General features: G+C 46.4%; 1 protein-coding gene and 1 long non-coding RNA gene across 5 annotated transcripts in view; both read left to right on the forward strand.

Moving 5' to 3' along the window:
• Positions 1-19,229, forward strand: part of DHRSX (dehydrogenase/reductase X-linked) — a 435,219-nt gene that overhangs the window by 218,044 nt on the left and 197,946 nt on the right. The window lies entirely within an intron of this gene.
• Positions 9,951-17,297, forward strand: LOC126947130 (uncharacterized). Of its 4 annotated transcripts, none has more exons than XR_007722933.1 (5): positions 9,951-14,633; positions 14,671-14,818; positions 15,041-15,151; positions 15,596-15,669; positions 16,151-17,297. It is a non-coding gene; the product is annotated as an uncharacterized LOC126947130 (long non-coding RNA). The 4 variants fall into 4 exon arrangements; XR_007722932.1 differs by lacking the exon at positions 16,151-17,297 and adding an exon at positions 16,077-16,119; XR_007722931.1 differs by lacking the exon at positions 16,151-17,297 and having other exon boundaries at positions 15,596-15,885.

Here is a 19,229-nt window from a genome sequence, read left to right on the forward strand (position 1 = left end):
TGCCTGGCCTTGTTGAGCTGTGAGGCTGCAGACTTCCCTGAACTTAGAAGGGAAGAAAGTAGCAGACAGCAGCATTTCCACGGGGCAAAGGCTCACTCTCCTTTTGGTTTTCGACTTCACCTTTTATTGAACTTCCGGGGTCCATGTATAGGATGTACAGGTTTGTTACGCAGGTAAACATGCACCATGGTTCTCTGCTGCAGAGATCAACACATCACCTAGGTATTAAGCTCAGCATCCATTAGCTATTCTTCCTGATGCTCTGTCCCCCGATCTCACCCCTCAACAGGCACCAATGTGTGTGCTTCCCCTCCCTGTGTCCATGTGTTCTCATCATTTGGCTCCCGCTTATAATGGAACAGGCCGCGTTGGGTTTTCTGTTCCTGTGTTAGTTTGCTGAGGGTAACGGCTTCTAGCTCCATCCATGTCCCTGTAAAGGACATGATCTTGTTCTTTTTTTATGGCTGCGTAGTATTCCACAGTGTCTATGAACCACAGTTTCTTTATCCTGTCTATCATTGATGGGCATTTGGGTGGATTCTATGTCTTTGCTATTGTAAATAGTGTCACTATCCTTGATAACTTGTGACACATCCAGCAGCTATCCAGACAGGAGCAGCTGGCATGGGGTGCCCAGTCACGGCTGCTGCAGCTGAGATCAAGTTGCAGCCAGAAACAGCACTTATTCTGTGATGCCAGAGGCAGATGCACTGGCCATCTATGAGTCCGTGATGAACACATGATGAAAAGATGGTAAGGGGCTGGACCGGGCGCACTACCTCATTCCTGTCATCCCAGCACTTTGGGAGGCTGAGGCAGGCAGATGACTTGAGGTCAGGAGTTCAAGACCAGCCCGGCCAACATGGTGAAATCCCATCTCTACAAAAGTTACAAAAATTAGCTGGGTGTGGTGGCACGCGCCTATAATCCCAGCTACTCGAGAGGTTGAGGCAGGAGAATCGCTTGAACCTGTTAGGCGGAGGTCGCAGTGAGCTGAGATTGTGCCACTGCACTCCAGCCCGGCGACAGAGCGAGACTCCATCTCAAAAAAAAAAAAAAAAAAAAAAAAAAAAAAATTGAGAGTTGAGAGCGATGACATCTGTTTGCACTTGGGCTTTAGTGGGGGGCTGGGAGGGACTCTCAGTACAACAGAGCAAAGTCATGGAGACAAAATTGGGGAGGGAATGCACGTGGCTCATCCATCCTCCTAAGGAGCCCTCTCCCGCCAGTCCTGCTGCGTCTTTTCTTTTTCTTTTGAGACAGAGTCTGTCTCTGTGGCCCAGGCTGGAGTGCAGGGGCGCAATCTCGGCTCACTGCCACCTCCGCCTCCCAGTTTCAAGTGACTCTCCTGCCTCGGCCTCCCGAGTAGCTGGGAGTGCAGGCACCTGCCACCATACCTGGCTACTTTTTTGTATTTTTAGTAGACATGGGTTTCACCAGGCTGGTGTCAAACTCCTGACTTTGTGATCTGCCCGCCTCAGCCTCCCAAAGTGCTGGGATTACAGGTGTGAGGCACCACGCCCAGCCCCTGGTGTGTCTGTGTGTGTGTGTGTGTGTGTATGTGTTCAAGTCTCCACTTGTGTGTCTGTGTGCGTGTGTATGTATTCAAGCCTCTGCTTGTGTGTATGTGTGTGTGTGGATGTGTGTTCATCAGGGTGTTAGGGTTCAAATTAGGTTCCCATAAAAAGATTCACTGGAGTGTTAACCCCCAGTAACCTGTGAATATGACCTTATTTGATGGTAAGTTCATTGCAGATGATCAAGTTAAGCAAAGGCCACTAGGGTGAACCCGGGTTCAACATGACTAGTGTCCTTATAGAAAGGGGGATATTGGCCAGGTGCGGTGGCTCATGCCTCTAATTCCAGCACTTTGGGCGGCTGGATATGGTTTGGCTGTATGTCCCCACCCAAATCTCGTCTCGAAGTGACCTCCACATGTGAAGGGAAGGACCTGGTAGAGGTGATTGGATTATGGGGGTGGTTCCCCCATGCTTTTCTCGTGATAGTGAGGGAGTCTCACAAGAACTGATGGTAAAAGTGTGTGGATTTCTTGGCTCTCTCTCTCTCTATCCTGCCGCCACGTGAGACATGCCTTGCTTCCCCTTCTGTTATGATGTGAAGTTTCCTGAGAGTTCCCCAGCCATGCAGACCTGTGAGTCAATGCAGCCTCTTTCCTTTATAAATTACCCAGTCTCTGGTATGCCTTTTTTTTTCCCTTTTTTTTTTTTTTTTTATTACACTGTAAGTTCTGGGATACATGTGCAGAACGTGCAGGTTTGTTACACAGGTATACACGTGCCGTGGTGCTTTGCTGCACCCATCAACCCGTCATCTACATTAGGTATTTCTCCTAATGCTCTCCCTCCCCTAGTCCCCACCCCCCAACAGGCCCCAGTGTTTGATGTTCCCCTCCCTGTGTCCATGTGTTCTCATTGTTCAACTCCCACTGTTGAGTGAGAACACGCGGAGTTTGGTTTTCTGTTCTTGTGTTAGTTTGCTGAGAATGATGGTTTCCAGCTTCATCCATTGTCTTTTCAAAGGACATGACCTCATCCTTTTTAATGGCTGCATAGTATTCCATGGTGTCTATGTGCCACATTTTCTTTATCCAGTCTGTCATTGATGGACATTTGGGTTAGTTCCAAGTCTTTGCTATTGTGAACAGTGCCGCAATAAACATACATGTGCACGTGTCTTCATAGTAGAATGGTGTATAATCCTTTGGGTATATACCTAGTAATGGGATTGCTGGGGCAAATGGTGTTTTAGATCCTTGGGGAATCACCACACTGTCTTCCATGATGGTTGAACTAATTTACACTCCTAACAACAGTGTAAAAGTTTCCCTATTTCTCCACATCCTCTCCAGAATCTGTTGTTTCATGACTTTTTAATGATCGCCATTCTAACTGGCGTGAGTTGGTATCTCATGGTGGTTTTGGTTTGCAGGAAATGCTCACTGTTTTTAGAAATATTTAAAAGAGTCTCTGGGCCCCTGCACAGATTTCCCAGAGCTCCTTCTGGCTGCCTGTGTTTGTGGCACTTCCCTCACTCACCATAAACGGAATTCCCTGTGTCTTCCCTCAGAGGCTGGGACCTTTCTGACTATACTAGTTTGTTCTCACGCTGCTAATAAACACATACCTGAGACGGGGCAATTTACAGAGGAAAGAGGTTTAGTGAACTCACAGTTCCACGTGGCTGGGGGAGCCTCACAATCATGGTGGAAGAGCAAGGAATGTCTTCTCTTACACGGTGGAGGGCAAGAGAGAGAGAGCGTGTGCAGGGGAACTTCTCTTTACAGAGCCATCAGATCTCATAAGACTATCACAAGAACAGCATGGGAAAGACCTGCCCCCCTGATTCCATTACCTCCCACCAGGTCCCTCCCACAATTATGAGAACTGCAATTCAAGATGAGATGTGGGCGGGGACGCAGCCAAACCATGTCACTGACTTTGTCTCTGGGTCTCGGTTTTGGCTCAGTCCTAACCCACCTGAATGCAAAACCTATTTCAAGAATGGTGTCGGTACTTCTTTCTTAAGAAAACATCAGAAAAGCAAGCTGGATGTTTTCAGGGGTGGGGGAAAAAGGAATCAGGGACTGTCGGTCCTACCCTCCCAGCCATAACTTTTGGTTCCTTTTCTCTGGGTATCCCTTGGGCTCAGCATGGAGACATAGAAAGGAGGGAACTCTGAGATGAGTGGAACAGGCTGCGGGGTGGTGTTACTCTTTGGGGAGGTAAAGTCTGTCCAGGGCTGCCATGGACAGCTGAGCTCAGAGCCTGGAGGAGCACAAAGCAGGCAGGTTCATATCATGTCACCACTGTGCCTGTTGGGATGGGAACTGGTGGAGGCTGAGGGTCACGGGATGGAGAATGTGCCCACTGGGGCTGTTCTAGGGAGCAGGGGCAGGGGAATCATCCTCATTTCTTTTAAGGTGTTCATTCTCTTCCTCTCTCTGTCTCTTATTCACTGGTTTTGCTCTCTCTTTCTCTCTTTTTTGTTTCTCTTTCTCTTCTTCACTTCTCTCTCTCTCTCTCCCTTTCTCTTGTTCACTTTCTCTCTCTCTCCCTGTCATTCAAGCTTTGAAGTTATAAAACTCTAAGTGCTACTTCGACCCTTTAATGTTTTCTTGCAGAACGAGTTTTCTGTTTTCATTGTACGGTCCAGAAACAAGAGTCAAAGACTTAAACCTGTTGGCGTCGTTTTTCAAGCTTCTGGTACTTTTGTTAATGTCTCGCAAAGCGGAACTGTGTTTAAGTGGAGAGTCATCCACGCGTTGATTTAGATATGGTCATCTGTTTCCCTATATGGCTGTCATTTTTCCCTTTAAACCAATTTTCTTTTCATCTTTACTAACCAGGGCATTTCATTTCTGGGGGAAACTACATAATTACTGACTTTAGATCTCATCATTCTCAGTGCCTTCTCTCTTGATTTGGTTTTGCTTTGCAAGGTGGTTTTATAGCTCTTGACAAACATCTGCCACATGTCTGGTAATGGTTGTTTTTTCCCCTTGAAACCAGAACTTTTTTTTTTTTTAACAAGATGCATTCAAGAATTCCTAACATATAATGTAGACAGACATCAGCTGGGCTCCTCTGATTGGACTGTTCATTTAGGGACTTCGGGTTCTACCAACTTTGTTCACTGTTTCTTCCCACCATGGTCCTGACACTCCCTATTGCAACCTGTAAAGACGATAAAGTCCAGTGGAGTAGTCCATTCTGGCACTGCTCTAAAACTATCCCTGAGGCTGGCTAATTTATAAAGAAAAGAGGTTTCATTGGCTCAGAGTTCTGCAGGCTGTACAGGGAGCACGAGGCTTCTCGTAGGTTTCTCAGGAGGCCCCAGGAGCCTTACAATCACTGAGGAAAGTGAAGGGAAAGCAGGCACGTCTCGCATGGTGGGAGCCGAAGCAAGAGAGAGAGGAAGTGCCACACTCTTTTAAACAACCAGGTCTCATACTCACTCACTCACTTTCATGAAAATAGCACCAAGAGGATAATGCAAAACCATTCACGAGAACCCCACCGCCATGATCCAGTCATCTCCCACCAGGCCCCACCTCTAACCCAGGGGATTCCAATTCCACATGAGATTGGGTGGGGACACACATCCAAACTCTATCATCTAGTTTGAAATGGGTATCCTCAGTGAGGACCCAGGGACAATGGTTTCCACTCATCTCTCCAAGAGGCTGTGTGGACTCTTCACTTCAACTGCATAAAATGCAGAGAGAACTGCTGATGGAATAAATCTGTTGGCACAAACTGTCTGTCCAAACTGTGTCATCTAGTTTGAAATTCATATCCTCGGTGATGACCCAGGGCCAATGGTTTCCACTCACCTCTCCAAGAGGTTGTGCGGACTCTTCACTTCAGCTCCGTAAAATGCCGACAGAGCTGCTGATGGAATAAATCTATTGCAAAAAAATGTCTTGGGCTGTGCCTCAGAAAGGGCTAAGATTTCCAGCCTCACCTCAGGGACGGGGACGAGGACCTGGGAAGTGTTATTTGCATCTTTTCTTAGTCCCCTTCAGGCTGCTACAACAAAAATATCATAGCCTGAGTGGATTATAAAGTACAGGCATTTATTGCTCACAGTTCTGGAGGCTGGAAGTCCACCATCAAGGCATGCAAGATATTCAGTGTCTGGAGACGGCTTCCTGGTTCGTAGATGGCACCTTCTCATTGTGTCCTCACATGGTGGAAGGAGTGAGGAGCTCTCTGGGGTCGCTTGTATAAGAACACAAATCCCATTCATGAAATTGGTGCTATTCCTGTCAGAATTGTGCCAGCACCATCTGGCTGGCCAGAGGGAGATGATTTCCAGGAAACCGGAATCCGCCAATTTGCATTTGGGTGGGAAACCGATGAGATTCTTGGATTGTACATCCTGACTTTGGGAGAAAATGACTTGGAGGGTGTAGAATTATTTATTGGGTCTAAGTGGAAGGTTTAGACCAGACCAGCGGTCCCTAACCTTTTTGGCACCAGGGACCGGTTTTGTGGAAGACAGTTTCTCCATGGCGGATGGGGGATTGTTTCAGGATGATCCAAGCACATTACATTGATTGCACACTTTATTTCTATTATGATTACATTGTAACATAGAATGAAATAGTTCTACAACTCACAGTAGTGTAGAAGAATAAGTGGGAGCCCTGAGACTGTTTTCCTGCAACTAGATGGTCCCATCTGGGGCTGATGGGAGACACAAAGATCATCAGGCATTAGATTTTCATAAGGGGCATGCAACCTAGATTCCCTCACATACACAGTTCACAACAGCTTCTCAATAGCACTCCTATGAGAATCTAATGCCGCTGCTGGTCTGACAGGAGGTGGAGCTCAGGCAGTAATGAGAGCTACGCGGAGCGACTGTAAATACGGACGAAGCTTCGCTTGCTCACCCACCACTTACCTCGTGCTGTGCAGCCTGGTTTCTAACAGGCTACGGATCAGTCCTGGGAGGGGGACCTCTGGAATAAGGGATCGCACAGAACCAGATAGTCTGTGAGGTTCTGCTTGGCCATACATTCCTGGGGGTGTAAATGATACAGCATCTTTTATTTTTATTGGTTTATTTTTGTGTATGTGGAGATGGGGTCTTGTTATGTGGCTCAGGCTGGTCTTGAAATCTTGGCCTCAAGCAATCCTACCACCTCGGTCTCTCTCCCCACATGCTGGGATTACAGGAGTGAGCCATCACCCTGGCCAATGTGGCATCTTTCATGCTCATTCCTGGACTTGTGTTTGCCCTTTGCCCCCACCCCTTATTTTATTTTATTTTTTAGACGGAGTCTCTCTCTGTCACCAGACTGGAGTGCAGTGGCACGATCTCAGCTCACTGCAAACTCTGCCTCCCGGGTTCACGCCATTCTCCCGCCTCAGCCTCCCGAGTAGCTGTGACTACATGTGCCAGCCACCACGCCTGGCTAGTTTTTGTATTTTTAGTAGACACAGGGTTTCACCATATTGGCCAGCATGGTCTCGATTTCTTGACTTCGTGATCCGCCCGCCTTGGCTTCACAAAGTCCTGGGATTACAATCCTGAGCCACTGCGCCTGGCTGTGTTTGCCTTTTAAAGTCTTGGACCATCAACTGCTCCTGAGGCACTGGGATGAGAACCTAGCAAGTGTTGTTTGCAGTTGTTCTTAGTTCTTTCAGGTTTCTATAACAAAGACACCATAGATGGAGTAGCTTAAACAACAGATGTTTATTGCTCACAGGTCTGGAGGCTGGGAGTCCAAGATCAAGGCAGGGCAGAGGCTGGGAGTCCAAGATCAAGGCAGGGCTGGAGGCTGGGAGTCCAAGATCAAGGCAGGCCTGGAGGCTGGGAGTCCAAGATCAAGGCAGGGCTGGAGGCTGGGAGTCCAAGATCAAGGCAGGGCTGGAGGCTGGGAGTCCAAGATCAAGGCAGGGCAGAGGCAGTGTCTGCTGGGGACCCGCTTCCTGATTCATAGACGGCGCCTTCTAGCTGTGTCCTCACGTGGTGGAAGGGGACGAGGGAGCTCTCTGGGGCTCCTTTTATAAGGGGCATTCATCCCATTGATGGAGCCCCACCCTCACGACCTCATCACCTTCCAAAGACCCCACCTCGTAACACCATCACCTTGGGGGTGAGGATTGAACGTAGGAATTTTGGGAAGACACACACGTTCAGTCCATAGTCCGTCTTGCCCTTTCAAGGAAGGGAGTGTCAACCTTTCATCTCTGATTGACTCATCCATGGATGGGTGAGCTTATTCATTCAGTCAATGAACACTTATGGGGCCCTTGTCTTCATGCCTGGCACCTGGTCAGGCCATGGTGTGCAGAGAGTTCACAGCAAGGTATCTGTCTTCAGTCATCATTGGCCTTATGTGGGAGGCAGGCTGGGTGTCAGCCCGGAGAACCATGGAGGCCCAGTGTGTTATGTACCCCGTGTAGAATAGATGAAGGCTGCTTTCATATCGTCACAAGCAGAAAGGTGCATGATTCGACCCCCTGTGTTTGAGACAAAAAAATGGAACGAAAATGGCCCTCCCATTGCACAGGGGACCCCAGTGCACAGGGAACCTCTTCTACTGGGGGGTGACCTCCTGCACACGTGTGAAATTAGAGAAATACAAGAAGTCAATGCATATTTCCTGGCCTCAACTTAAATTCGTTACATCCTACAGATTCAGGAACTGTGATAAAGATACTTTTTAAAGAAATCTAATGAAAATACCAGTGGGAAACAGCAGTCTGACGTTAAATAACACAAAGATTGCCTCTTAAAAGTTACACGTTTATTCATTGTCAGTTGTCACTGTACTAGGCAGAACTTTGTTGTCAAATTAGTATGAAATATCTTGTTTGTTCATGCAAATTAAATATGTGTTTGGAAGGCTGTGTTGACTGAGAAAATGGTAATTATAAAAGGTTAGTAATTGATGTCCACTTAGATTTAGCAAATACACAAAGCCACAGAGAAGGAAATTAAAATTATTCTTCCGTCCTCTCTCTGCAAAAATTTCAGCCGTCACCTTAAAATATTTCCTCTGTTTTCTTCGGGGATTCCAATGATGTGTAGTATGAGATTATTTGATATTGTCCATGACTCCTGGAGGCTCTATTTTTTAAACCTCATTTTTCTTTTCTTTTCTTTCTTTATTTTGAGACAGGGTCTTGTTCTGTCGCCCAGGCTGGAGTGCAGGGGTGCGATCATAGCTCACCGCAGCCTCAAGCTCCTGGGCTCCAGTGATCCTCCCGCCTCAGCCTCGTGAGTAGTGGCAGATTCAGTGGCTGGTGGGGACCCACTTCCTGGTTCCTAGACGGCGCCTTCTTGCTGTGACCTCACATGCTGGAAGGCGTGAGGGAGCTCTCTGGGGCCCCTGATGTAAAGACACTCATCTCATGCTTCAGGTTCCATTCTCATGACCTCATTACTTCCCAACACCATCACCTTGGATTTTAAAATACATATTAAAAATATAATTTTACATATTTTATAAAATTTTAGGAAATATATGTTTTATATATTATATAGCATATACAATATACATATTTTGTATTTTTAAAATTTTATAAAATATAAAATTATATATTACATGTCAATTATATATATTATATAAAAATACATATCACATTTTAATATTAATTATAATTTATTATATAAATATTATAGAAAATTAATTATATAAATATCATATTTATATAATATAAATATATAATATAAATTTATTATATAAATATATTTTTATATATTATACAATATATAAAAGGTACATGTTTTATATATTTTAAACTTTTATAAAATATATTTTAAAATTTATATAATTTTAAATTTATAAAATTTATAAAATATATTTTATAAAATATATGAAAAATTTATAAAATATATTTTATAAAATATATGTAAAATTCATATATAAAAAATGTTGGCTGGGCGTGGTGGCTCAAGCCTGTAATCCCAGCACTTTGGGAGGCCGAGGCGGGTGGATCACGAGGTCAGGAGATCGAGACCATCCTGGCTAACACGGTGAAACCCCGTCTCTACTAAAAATACGAAAAATTAGCCGGGCGCGGTGGCGGCGCCTGTGGTCCCAGCTAGTGGGGAGGCTGAGGCAGGAGAATGGCGGGAACCCGGGGGGCGGAGCTTGCAGTGAGCTGAGATCCGGCCACTGCACTCCAGCCCAGCGACACAGCGAGGCTCCGTCTCAAAAAAAAAAAAAAAAAAAAAAGTTATATATATATAAAAGAAACTTTTTTTTTGAGTAGAGTGCTGTGAACAGAGTTTCTGGGTAGCATGTATGCTATGAAATGGGGACGTTTGGGAACCTCTGTTCTGGTCCGTTATGTGTTAACTGTGAAGTTTGCTTCTTTGCCTTGGGTTTTTTTTTTTTTTTTTTTTTTTTTGAGACGGAGTCTCGCTCTGTCGCCCAGAGCGACATGACGTGACAGATGACGTGACAGATGAGGACTGACTGTGTGCTCAAGATCATGAGGTCAGGAGTTTGCGACCAGCCTGGCCAACATGTGAAACCCCGTGTCTACTAAAAATATCAAAAACAAATTAGCCAGGCGTGGTGGCGGGCGCCTGTAATCCCAGCCACTTGGAAGGCTGAGGCAGGAGAATCGCTTGAACCTGGGAGTTGGAGGTTGCAGGTTGCAGTGAGCTGAGATCGTGGCTTTGCACTCCAGCCTGGGCGACAAGAGCAAGACTCCGCCTCCAAAAAAAAAAAAAAAAAAAAGAACATTCTATTGCCTGCTTTCTGTGCGTTTTGTTTTTGACAGTCAGAGCTGTGACATATTTCATCCATGTAAAGCCGAGAGCATGTGGTGGTCCTGATGTTATACAGGCAGCCTTTCCCACTGCGTACAGTGCATCCTAAACCTGTTCCCCTGCATTTTAACCAGGGACAAATGGAGGCTAAGTAGGTAAGGGGTGAGAGCATGATTTGCAGCGAGAACCATGGGAAATGAGGTTCTTGGTTGCCACGTTGGGGGACCCCCACTCCCCTCCTCTCTCTGGGATAATTGAGTCCTCAACATCTTATATCTATAAAAGGAAGATTGAGTTGGAGCTAACGTTCCTGCCTGCAGTGACATTCCGGAAACTTTTTGTCAAAACCTTAGCAGCCATAAATACGTCAGAAGAGAAGAGACTTTTCATTCGTGTGGAGCATCTTCCCAGGAACTAAACTCAGGCGAAAGAGGCAATTCCTTCTAGCAGAATCCATCCTGAGTGTGTGCAGACGCCATGGGGAGATCTTCTACTGTGTCACCCAGCAATCCCATTACCATTGTACCATAAAGACACATGCACACATATGTTTATTGCAGCACTATTTACAATAGTGAAGACTTGGAACCAACCCAAATGCCCATCAGTGATAGACTGGAGAAAGAAAATGTGGCACATAGACACCATGGTGCCAGGCGCGGTGGCTCACGCCTGTCATCTCAGCACTTTGGGAGGCTGAGGTGGGCGCACCACGAGGTCAGGAGACTGAGACCATCCTGGCTCACAGGCTGAAACCCCGTCTCTACTAAAAACACAAAAACAAAATTAGCCGGGCGAGGTGGCAGGCGCCTGTAGTCCCAGCTACTCGGGAGGCTGAGGCAGGAGAATCACTTGAACCCAGGAGGCGGAAGTTGCAGTGAGCCGAGATTGTGCCACTGTATTCCAGCCTGGGCGACAGAGGGAGACTCTGTCTAAAAAATAAATAAATAAATAAATAAGTTAGAAAAATACACCATGGAATACTGCGCAGCCATGAAAAAGGATGAGTTCATGTCCTTTGCAGGGACATGGATGAAGCTGGAAACCATCCTTCTCAGCAAACTCACACAGTAAACCAAACACTGCATGTTCTCACTCATAAGTGGGAGTTGAACAATGAGATCACATGGACACAGGGAGGGGAACATCACACACCCGGGCCTGTTGGGGGGCGGGGGACAAGGGCAGGGAGAGCCTTAGGACACATACCTAAATGCATGCAGGGCTCGAAACGTAGATGACGGGTTGATGGGTGCTGCAAACCACCATGGCACATGTATACCTGTGGAACAAACCTGCACGTTCTGCACACGTATCGTAGGACTTAAAGTAAAAAAAAAAAGAAATAGTATTTCAGTACAGTCTGAATTAGGTATTAGATATAAAGGAGAACATATGTGTTGAGGGCCATTTGAGCCTGTTCTCTATATAAACTGATATTTTTGTCTTTTTTTGTAGCATGTTTGGGGTTTTTCTGGAGTTGAACTTTTTAGATATCTGAAAAATAGCTGTTAATATTTCCGACAGAAGTTGCAAATTTTTTCCCAGCTCATTATTAATTTTTTACTTTGCTTATGGAGATTTGTTTTTTTTTTTTTGAGATAATGTCTTGTTCTGTCACTCAGGCTGCAGTGCAGTGGCGTGATCTTGGCTCACTGCAGCCCCCATCTCTTGGGCTCAAGCGATCTTCCCATCCCAGCCTCCTAACTTGCCGGGGCTACAGGCACGCACTGCCACGCCTGGTTAATTTTTAAAGTTTTTTGTAGAGATGAGGCCTCTCTCTGTTTCCCAAGCTGGTCCTGAGCTTCAGGCCTCAAGCGATACCCCCACCTCAGCCTCCCGAAGTGCTGGGATTACAGCCGTGAGCCACTGCCCCGGCCTGTGTTTTAATCACGTAGTTTTTTTAATAGTGAAATTTATCTAACCACCTTTCTGAATTTTTGCTTAGGAAGCCTTTTCCTTCTGCGGAGGTTAAAGTAATGATTCCTGCTTTCCTGGAATCTTCTCATGGTTTAACTTTGTTTTTGTCTTGGAGTTGACTCTGATGCACACTGTGAGGTCTGGCTCTAGTTTTATCTCTTTCCTAATGTGGCTTCGCGTGCCCCAACACCGTTTATTAAAACACTCATCTTTTGCCCCTTTTGTCGTATACTAAATTTCCACGTGCAGTTGGCCTATTTCTGGAAATTGTACCCTGTTCCTTGCTCCATTAATGGCTGTGGTACCTCCCTTTTAATTATAGAGGCTTCTCAAATGTTCATCTCCTACAGGGCCGGTGTGTTCTCAGTCTTTATACATATCAGAATTTTCCTCTTTGCCGCCTCATTTGCAATTCTTTTCCCCACAGCAATTTCAGAATCGACTCGTCCAGTTTGCCTAAAAGAAATTCTGTGAACTATTTTTATTGGATCACATCAAATTTGCATATCGACTTGGGTCATTCTGACACCTTTAGGGTTGTATCAGTTTAGATCTTTTTTTTCCCCCTCCAACTTCTATTTTATTTTTTAAATTAAAAAAAATTTTTTTGTTTTGAGATGGAATCTCGCACTGTCACCCAGGCTGGAGTGCAATGGCGTGATCTCGGCTCACTGCAAGCTCCGCCTCCCGGGTTCAAGCGATTCTCCTGCCTCAGTCTCCCGAGTAGCTGGGATTACAGATGCACACCATGACACCCAGCTAATTTTTGTATTTTTATATTTTTAGTAGAGATGGGGTTTCACCATGTTGGCCAGGCTGGTCTCGAACTCCTGACCTCATGATCCACCCGCCTTGGCCTCCCAAAGTGCTGGGATGGCAGGTGTGAGCCACTGCGCCCGGCCTCAACTTCTATTTTAGATTCAGGGGGTAGATGTGCAGGTGTGTTCCCTGGGTATATTGCATGATGCTGAGGTTTGGACAACAAGGATCCTATGACCCAGGTAGTGAGCATAGCACTCAATAGTTTTTCAACCCTTGCCCTATCCCTTCCTTGCCCCATTGAATTCCTCAGGGTTTCTTGTTCCCATCTTTCTGGCCGTGTGTACTTGATGTTTACCTCCCAGTACGAAGTGAGAACGTGTGGTATTTAGTTTCCTGGTTCTGTGTTAATTCACGTAGGAGAATGGCGTCCACCTGCATCTCTATTGCTGCAAAGGACACGATTTTATGCTTTTTAATGGGTGCGTAGTATTCCATCGTATAGATGCACCACATTTTACTAAGAATTGAATTACCGTTTGAGCCAGCAATCCCATTACTGGGTATCTACCCAAGGGAAAGTAAGTCATTCTGCCAAAAAGATGCATAGACTGTGCGTTCATTGCAGCACTATTCGTAATAGCAAAGACATGGAATCAAACTTAGGTGTCTGTCAACTCTGGATTGGACAAAGTTTGGTGTTTTTTTTCTTTTTTTCTTTTGAGACGGAGTCTTGCTTTGTCACCCAGGCTGGAGTGCAGTGGCACAATCTCAGCTCACTGCCATCCCCGCCTCCCTGATTCACACCATTCTCCTGCCTCAGCCTCCTGAGTAGCTGGGACTACAGGTGCCCGCCACCACGCCTGGCTAATTTTTTGTATTTTGAGTAGAGACGGGGTTTCACTGTGTTAGCCAGGATGGTCTCGATCACCTGACCTCGTGATCCTCCCGCCTCGGCTTCCCAAAGTTCTGGGATTGTGAGTCACCACGCCTGGCCGTCTTTTTTGTTTTGTTTTGTTTTGAGACAGTCTCAGTCGGTCACCCAGGCTGGAGTGCCATGGCATGATCACAGCTCTTCACAGCCTCAACCTCCCAGGTTTGCGTGATCCTCTGAACTCAGCCTCCCGGGTAGCTGGAATGACAGCCGTGTGCCACCATGCCCGGCTCATTTTTTTGTTCCTTTTTCTGTTTTATGGAAATGGGGCTTCACCATGTTGCCCAAACTGGTCTTGAACTCCTGGGCTCAAACGATCTGCCTGTCTTTGGTTTTCCAAAGTGCTGGGGTCACAGGCAGGAGCCACTGCGCCTGACCGGTTTGGGTCTTTTGAGAAGCACACACCAAGAAGGAAAGTGATGGGCCAGAGATTTACTAGGGAGACTCTTGTGTGAAGGGTCAAACAGATTTACTAGGGAGACTCTTGTGTGAAGGGTCAAACAGATTTACTAGGGAGACTCTTGTGTGAAGGGTCAAACAGGTTTACTAGGGAGACTCTTGTGTGAAGGGTCAAACAGGTTGACTAGGGAGACTCTTGTGTGAAGGGTCAAACAGGTTGACTAGGGAGACTCTTGTGTGAAGGGTCAAACAGGTTGACTAGGGAGACTCTTGTGTGAAGGGTCAAACAGGTTGACTAGGGAGACTCTTGTGTGAAGGGTCAAACAGGTTGACTAGGGAGACTCTTGTGTGAAGGGTCAAACAGGTTGACTAGGGAGACACTTGTGTGAAGGGTCAAACAGGTTGACTAGGGAGACTCTTGTGTGAAGGGTCAAACAGGTTGACTAGGGAGACTCTTGTGTGAAGGGTCAAACAGGTTGACTAGGGAGACTCTTGTGTGAAGGGTCAAACAGGTTGACTAGGGAGACTCTTGTGTGAAGGGTCAAACAGGTTTACTAGGGAGACTCTTGTGTGAAGGGTCAAACAGGTTTACTAGGGAGACTCTTGTGTGAAGGGTCAAACAGGTTTACTAGGGAGACTCTTGTGTGAAGGGTCAAACAGGTTTACTAGGGAGACTCTTGTGTGAAGGGTCAAACAGGTTTACTAGGGAGACTCTTGTGTGAAGGGTGAAACAGGTTGACTAGGGAGACTCTTGTGTGAAGGGTGAAACAGGTTGACTAGGGAGACTCTTGTGTGAAGGGTCAAACAGGTTGACTAGGGAGACTCTTGTGTGAAGGGTCAAACAGGTTGACTAGGGAGACTCTTGTGTGAAGGGTCAAACAGGTTGACTAGGGAGACTCTTGTGTGAAGGGTCAAACAGATTGACTAGGGAGACTCTTGTGTGAAGGGTCAAACAGGTTTACTAGGGAGACTCTTGTGTGAAGGGTCAAACAGGTTTACTAGGGAGACTCTTGTGTGAAGGGTCAAACAGGTTTACTAGGGAGACTCTTGTGTGAAGGGTCAAACAGGTTTACTAGGGAGACTCTTGTGTGAAGGGTCAAACAGGTTTACTAGGGAGACTCTTGTGTGAAGGGTCAAACAGGTTTACTAGGGAGACTCTTGTGTGAAGGGTCAAACAGGTTTACTAGGGAGACTCTTGTGTGAAGGGTGAAACAGGTTTACTAGGGAGACTCTTGTGTGAAGGGTGAAACAGGTTTACTAGGGAGACTCTTGTGTGAAGGGTGAAACAGGTTGACTAGGGAGACTCTTGTGTGAAGGGTGAAACAGGTTGACTAGGGAGACTCTTGTGTGAAGGGTCAAACAGGTTGACTAGGGAGACTCTTGTGTGAAGGGTCAAACAGGTTTACTAGGGAGACTCTTGTGTGAAGGGTCAAACAGGTTTACTAGGGAGACTCTTGTGTGAAGGGTCAAACAGGTTTACTAGGGAGACTCTTGTGTGAAGGGTCAAACAGGTTTACTAGGGAGACTCTTGTGTGAAGGGTCAAACAGGTTTACTAGGGAGACTCTTGTGTGAAGGGTCAAACAGGTTTACTAGGGAGACTCTTGTGTGAAGGGTCAAACAGATTTACTAGGGAGACTCTTGTGTGAAGGGTGAAACAGGTTTACTAGGGAGACTCTTGTGTGAAGGGTGAAACAGGTTTACTAGGGAGACTCTTGTGTGAAGGGTGAAACAGGTTTACTAGGGAGACTCTTGTGTGAAGGGTGAAACAGGTTTACTAGGGAGACTCTTGTGTGAAGGGTCAAACAGGTTGACTAGGGAGACTCTTGTGTGAAGGGTCAAACAGGTTTACTAGGGAGACTCTTGTGTGAAGGGTGAAACAGGTTTACTAGGGAGACTCTTGTGTGAAGGGTCAAACAGGCGCTGGCAGGAGAAAGTGGAGGAAGGTTTTCAGACGACGGTGTAGGTGCCCCACACCTGTGAAAAAAGACAGGGAGAGGCATTGGGTAGAAGGAGCGTCCAGCTGGTTTTCTGATCATGCTGAGTCACAGGCTGTGAAAACCCAAAAGCCTGAGGAAGCCGGATCTTGCGAAACATGTTGTCCATCTGCAGAGGCACCGGGTGGGTGGTGTCTGGTGACTGTTGCAACCTGCTGTCTGTGTGCGGGGGTGTCTGTGTGGGTACATACAAATTTCTCAGCTCCAGTGCCAGCTTCCCGGTCCATAAGGAAAACACTAAACTCTTCTCGCTAAAGTTAGAAATGCAGCAAGGATCTACTCTGCAATCTGTGATGCTTTTATTTATTTGTTTATTTCTTTTCGAGCTGGGGTCTCACCGCATTGCCCAGGCTGCAGTGCCGTGGCACAATCGGCTCACTGTGTGTTTTCAGGGAAGACTCCACGGGCACCTCCAAAACCATGGTGGCATGACGTTCTCACCGAGACCCGAGGGCATCTTGCCATGGCCTCAGCTCTACTTTTATGTCTGTACAGAGGGGCCTGAAGGTTTCCTGATAGAGGCTTTGCACACTCTCGATGACCAAGTCTCATTTCACTGTTGCTGTTGTTTCTGTATTATCAGCAGGACTGTCTCTTCCCATGCCTTTTTAAGCTGCCAGTTGTTTCTGTATTTATGGAAGCTGTTGATATTTGCTTCTGAATTTTCTGACTACCTTCCTGAATTCTCTTCTTGGATTTGTTTAATGTTGATTTTGTTAGTTTTTTCCTGGCATACCATCATGTCATCTGCAAAGTATATTTTGACTCTCCCTCTGCAGTTCTTGTATCTGTTATAGTTATTTATCTGACCACGTTGGATAATATCTCCAATAACATGTTAAAGGACAGGGCGCAGTCCTGGAATCCCAGCTCTTTGGGAGGCCGGGGTGGGAGGATGACTTGAGCCCAGGAGATCAAGACCAGTCTGGGCAACACAGGAAGACCCCATCTTTACAAAAAAATAGTAAAAAAAATAACCGGCTGTGGTGGCTCTCACCTGTAGTCCCAGCTACTTGGGAGGCTGAGGCAGGAGGATCGTTTGAGCCCAGGAGGTCGAGGCTGCAGCAAGCTATGATTGTACCACTGCACTGCAGCCTGGGCAGTGTAACGAGACCCCAGCTCAAAAGAAAAAAAAAAAAGCATCACAGAGAACAGGATGGACACTTGCTGCTTTTCTAACTTTAGCTGGAAGATTTTAGTGTTTTCTTTATCGACTAGGAAGTTGGCATTTTGGGGCTGAGAAATATGTGTGTACACACACAGACACACCCTCACACAGACACATATTTATACACACCCAGCATGTACACACACAGGCACACCCTCACAGACACAGACTTATACACACGCAGCATGTACACACACAGACACCCTCAAACAGACACAGACTTATACACACACAGCATGTACACACACACACACCCTCACACAGACACATACTTATACACACACAGCATGTACACACACACAGACACACCCTGACACAGACACAGACTTATACACACGCAGCATGTACACACACAGACACCCTCACACAGACACAGACTTATACACACACAGCATGTACACACACACACACACCCTCACACAGACACAGACTTATACACACCCAGCATGTACACACACACACACACCCTCACAGACACAGACTTATACACACACAGCATGTACACACACACACACACCCTCACACAGACACAGACTTATACACACGCAGCATGTACACACACACACACACCCTCACACAGACACAGACTTATACACACGCAGCATGTACACACACACACACACCCTCACACAGACACAGACTTATACACACCCAGCATGTACACACACAGGCATACCCTCACAGACACATACTTATACACACCCAGCATGTACACACACAGACACACCCTCACAGACACAGACTTATACACACGCAGCATGTACACACACACACACACCCTCACACAGACACATATTTATACACACCCAGCATGTACACACACAGGCACACCCTCACAGACACATACTTATACACACCCAGCATGTACACACACAGACACACCCTCACAGACACATACTTATACACACCCAGCATGTACACACACACACACCCTCACACAGACACATACTAATACACACGCAGCATGTACACACACACACACCCTCACACAGACACAGACTTATACACACCCAGCATGTACACACACAGACACACCCTCACAGACACATACTTATACACACCCAGCATGTACACACACACACACACCCTCACACAGACACATACTTATACACACGCAGCATGTACACACACAGACACCCTCAGAGAGACACACTTATACACACACAGCGTGTACACTCACAGACACCCTCACAGACACAGACTTATACACACACAGCATGTACACACACACACACCCTCACACAGACACAGACTTATACACACGCAGCATGTACACACACACACACACCCTCACACAGACACAGACTTATACACACGCAGCATGTACACACAGACACACCCTCACACAGACACAGACTTATACACATGCAGCATGTACACACACACACACACCCTCACACAGACACAGACTTATACACACGCAGCATGTACACACACACAGACACACCCTCACACAGACACAGACTTATACACACACAGCATGTACACACACACACACACCCTCACACAGACACATACTTATACACACCCGGCATATACACACACACACACCCTCACAGACACAGACTTATACACACACAGCATGTACACACACACACACACCCTCACAGACACAGACTTATACACACACAGCATGTACACACACACACACACCCTCACACAGACACAGACTTATACACACGCAGCATGTACACACACACACAGACACACCCTCACACAGACACAGACTTATACACACGCAGCATATACACACACAGACACACGCTCACACAGACACAGACTTATACACACACAGCA

This window comes from Macaca thibetana, chromosome Y (assembly GCF_024542745.1).
Source record: "Macaca thibetana thibetana isolate TM-01 chromosome Y, ASM2454274v1, whole genome shotgun sequence".
In the NCBI taxonomy this organism is placed as follows: domain Eukaryota; kingdom Metazoa; phylum Chordata; class Mammalia; order Primates; family Cercopithecidae; genus Macaca; species Macaca thibetana.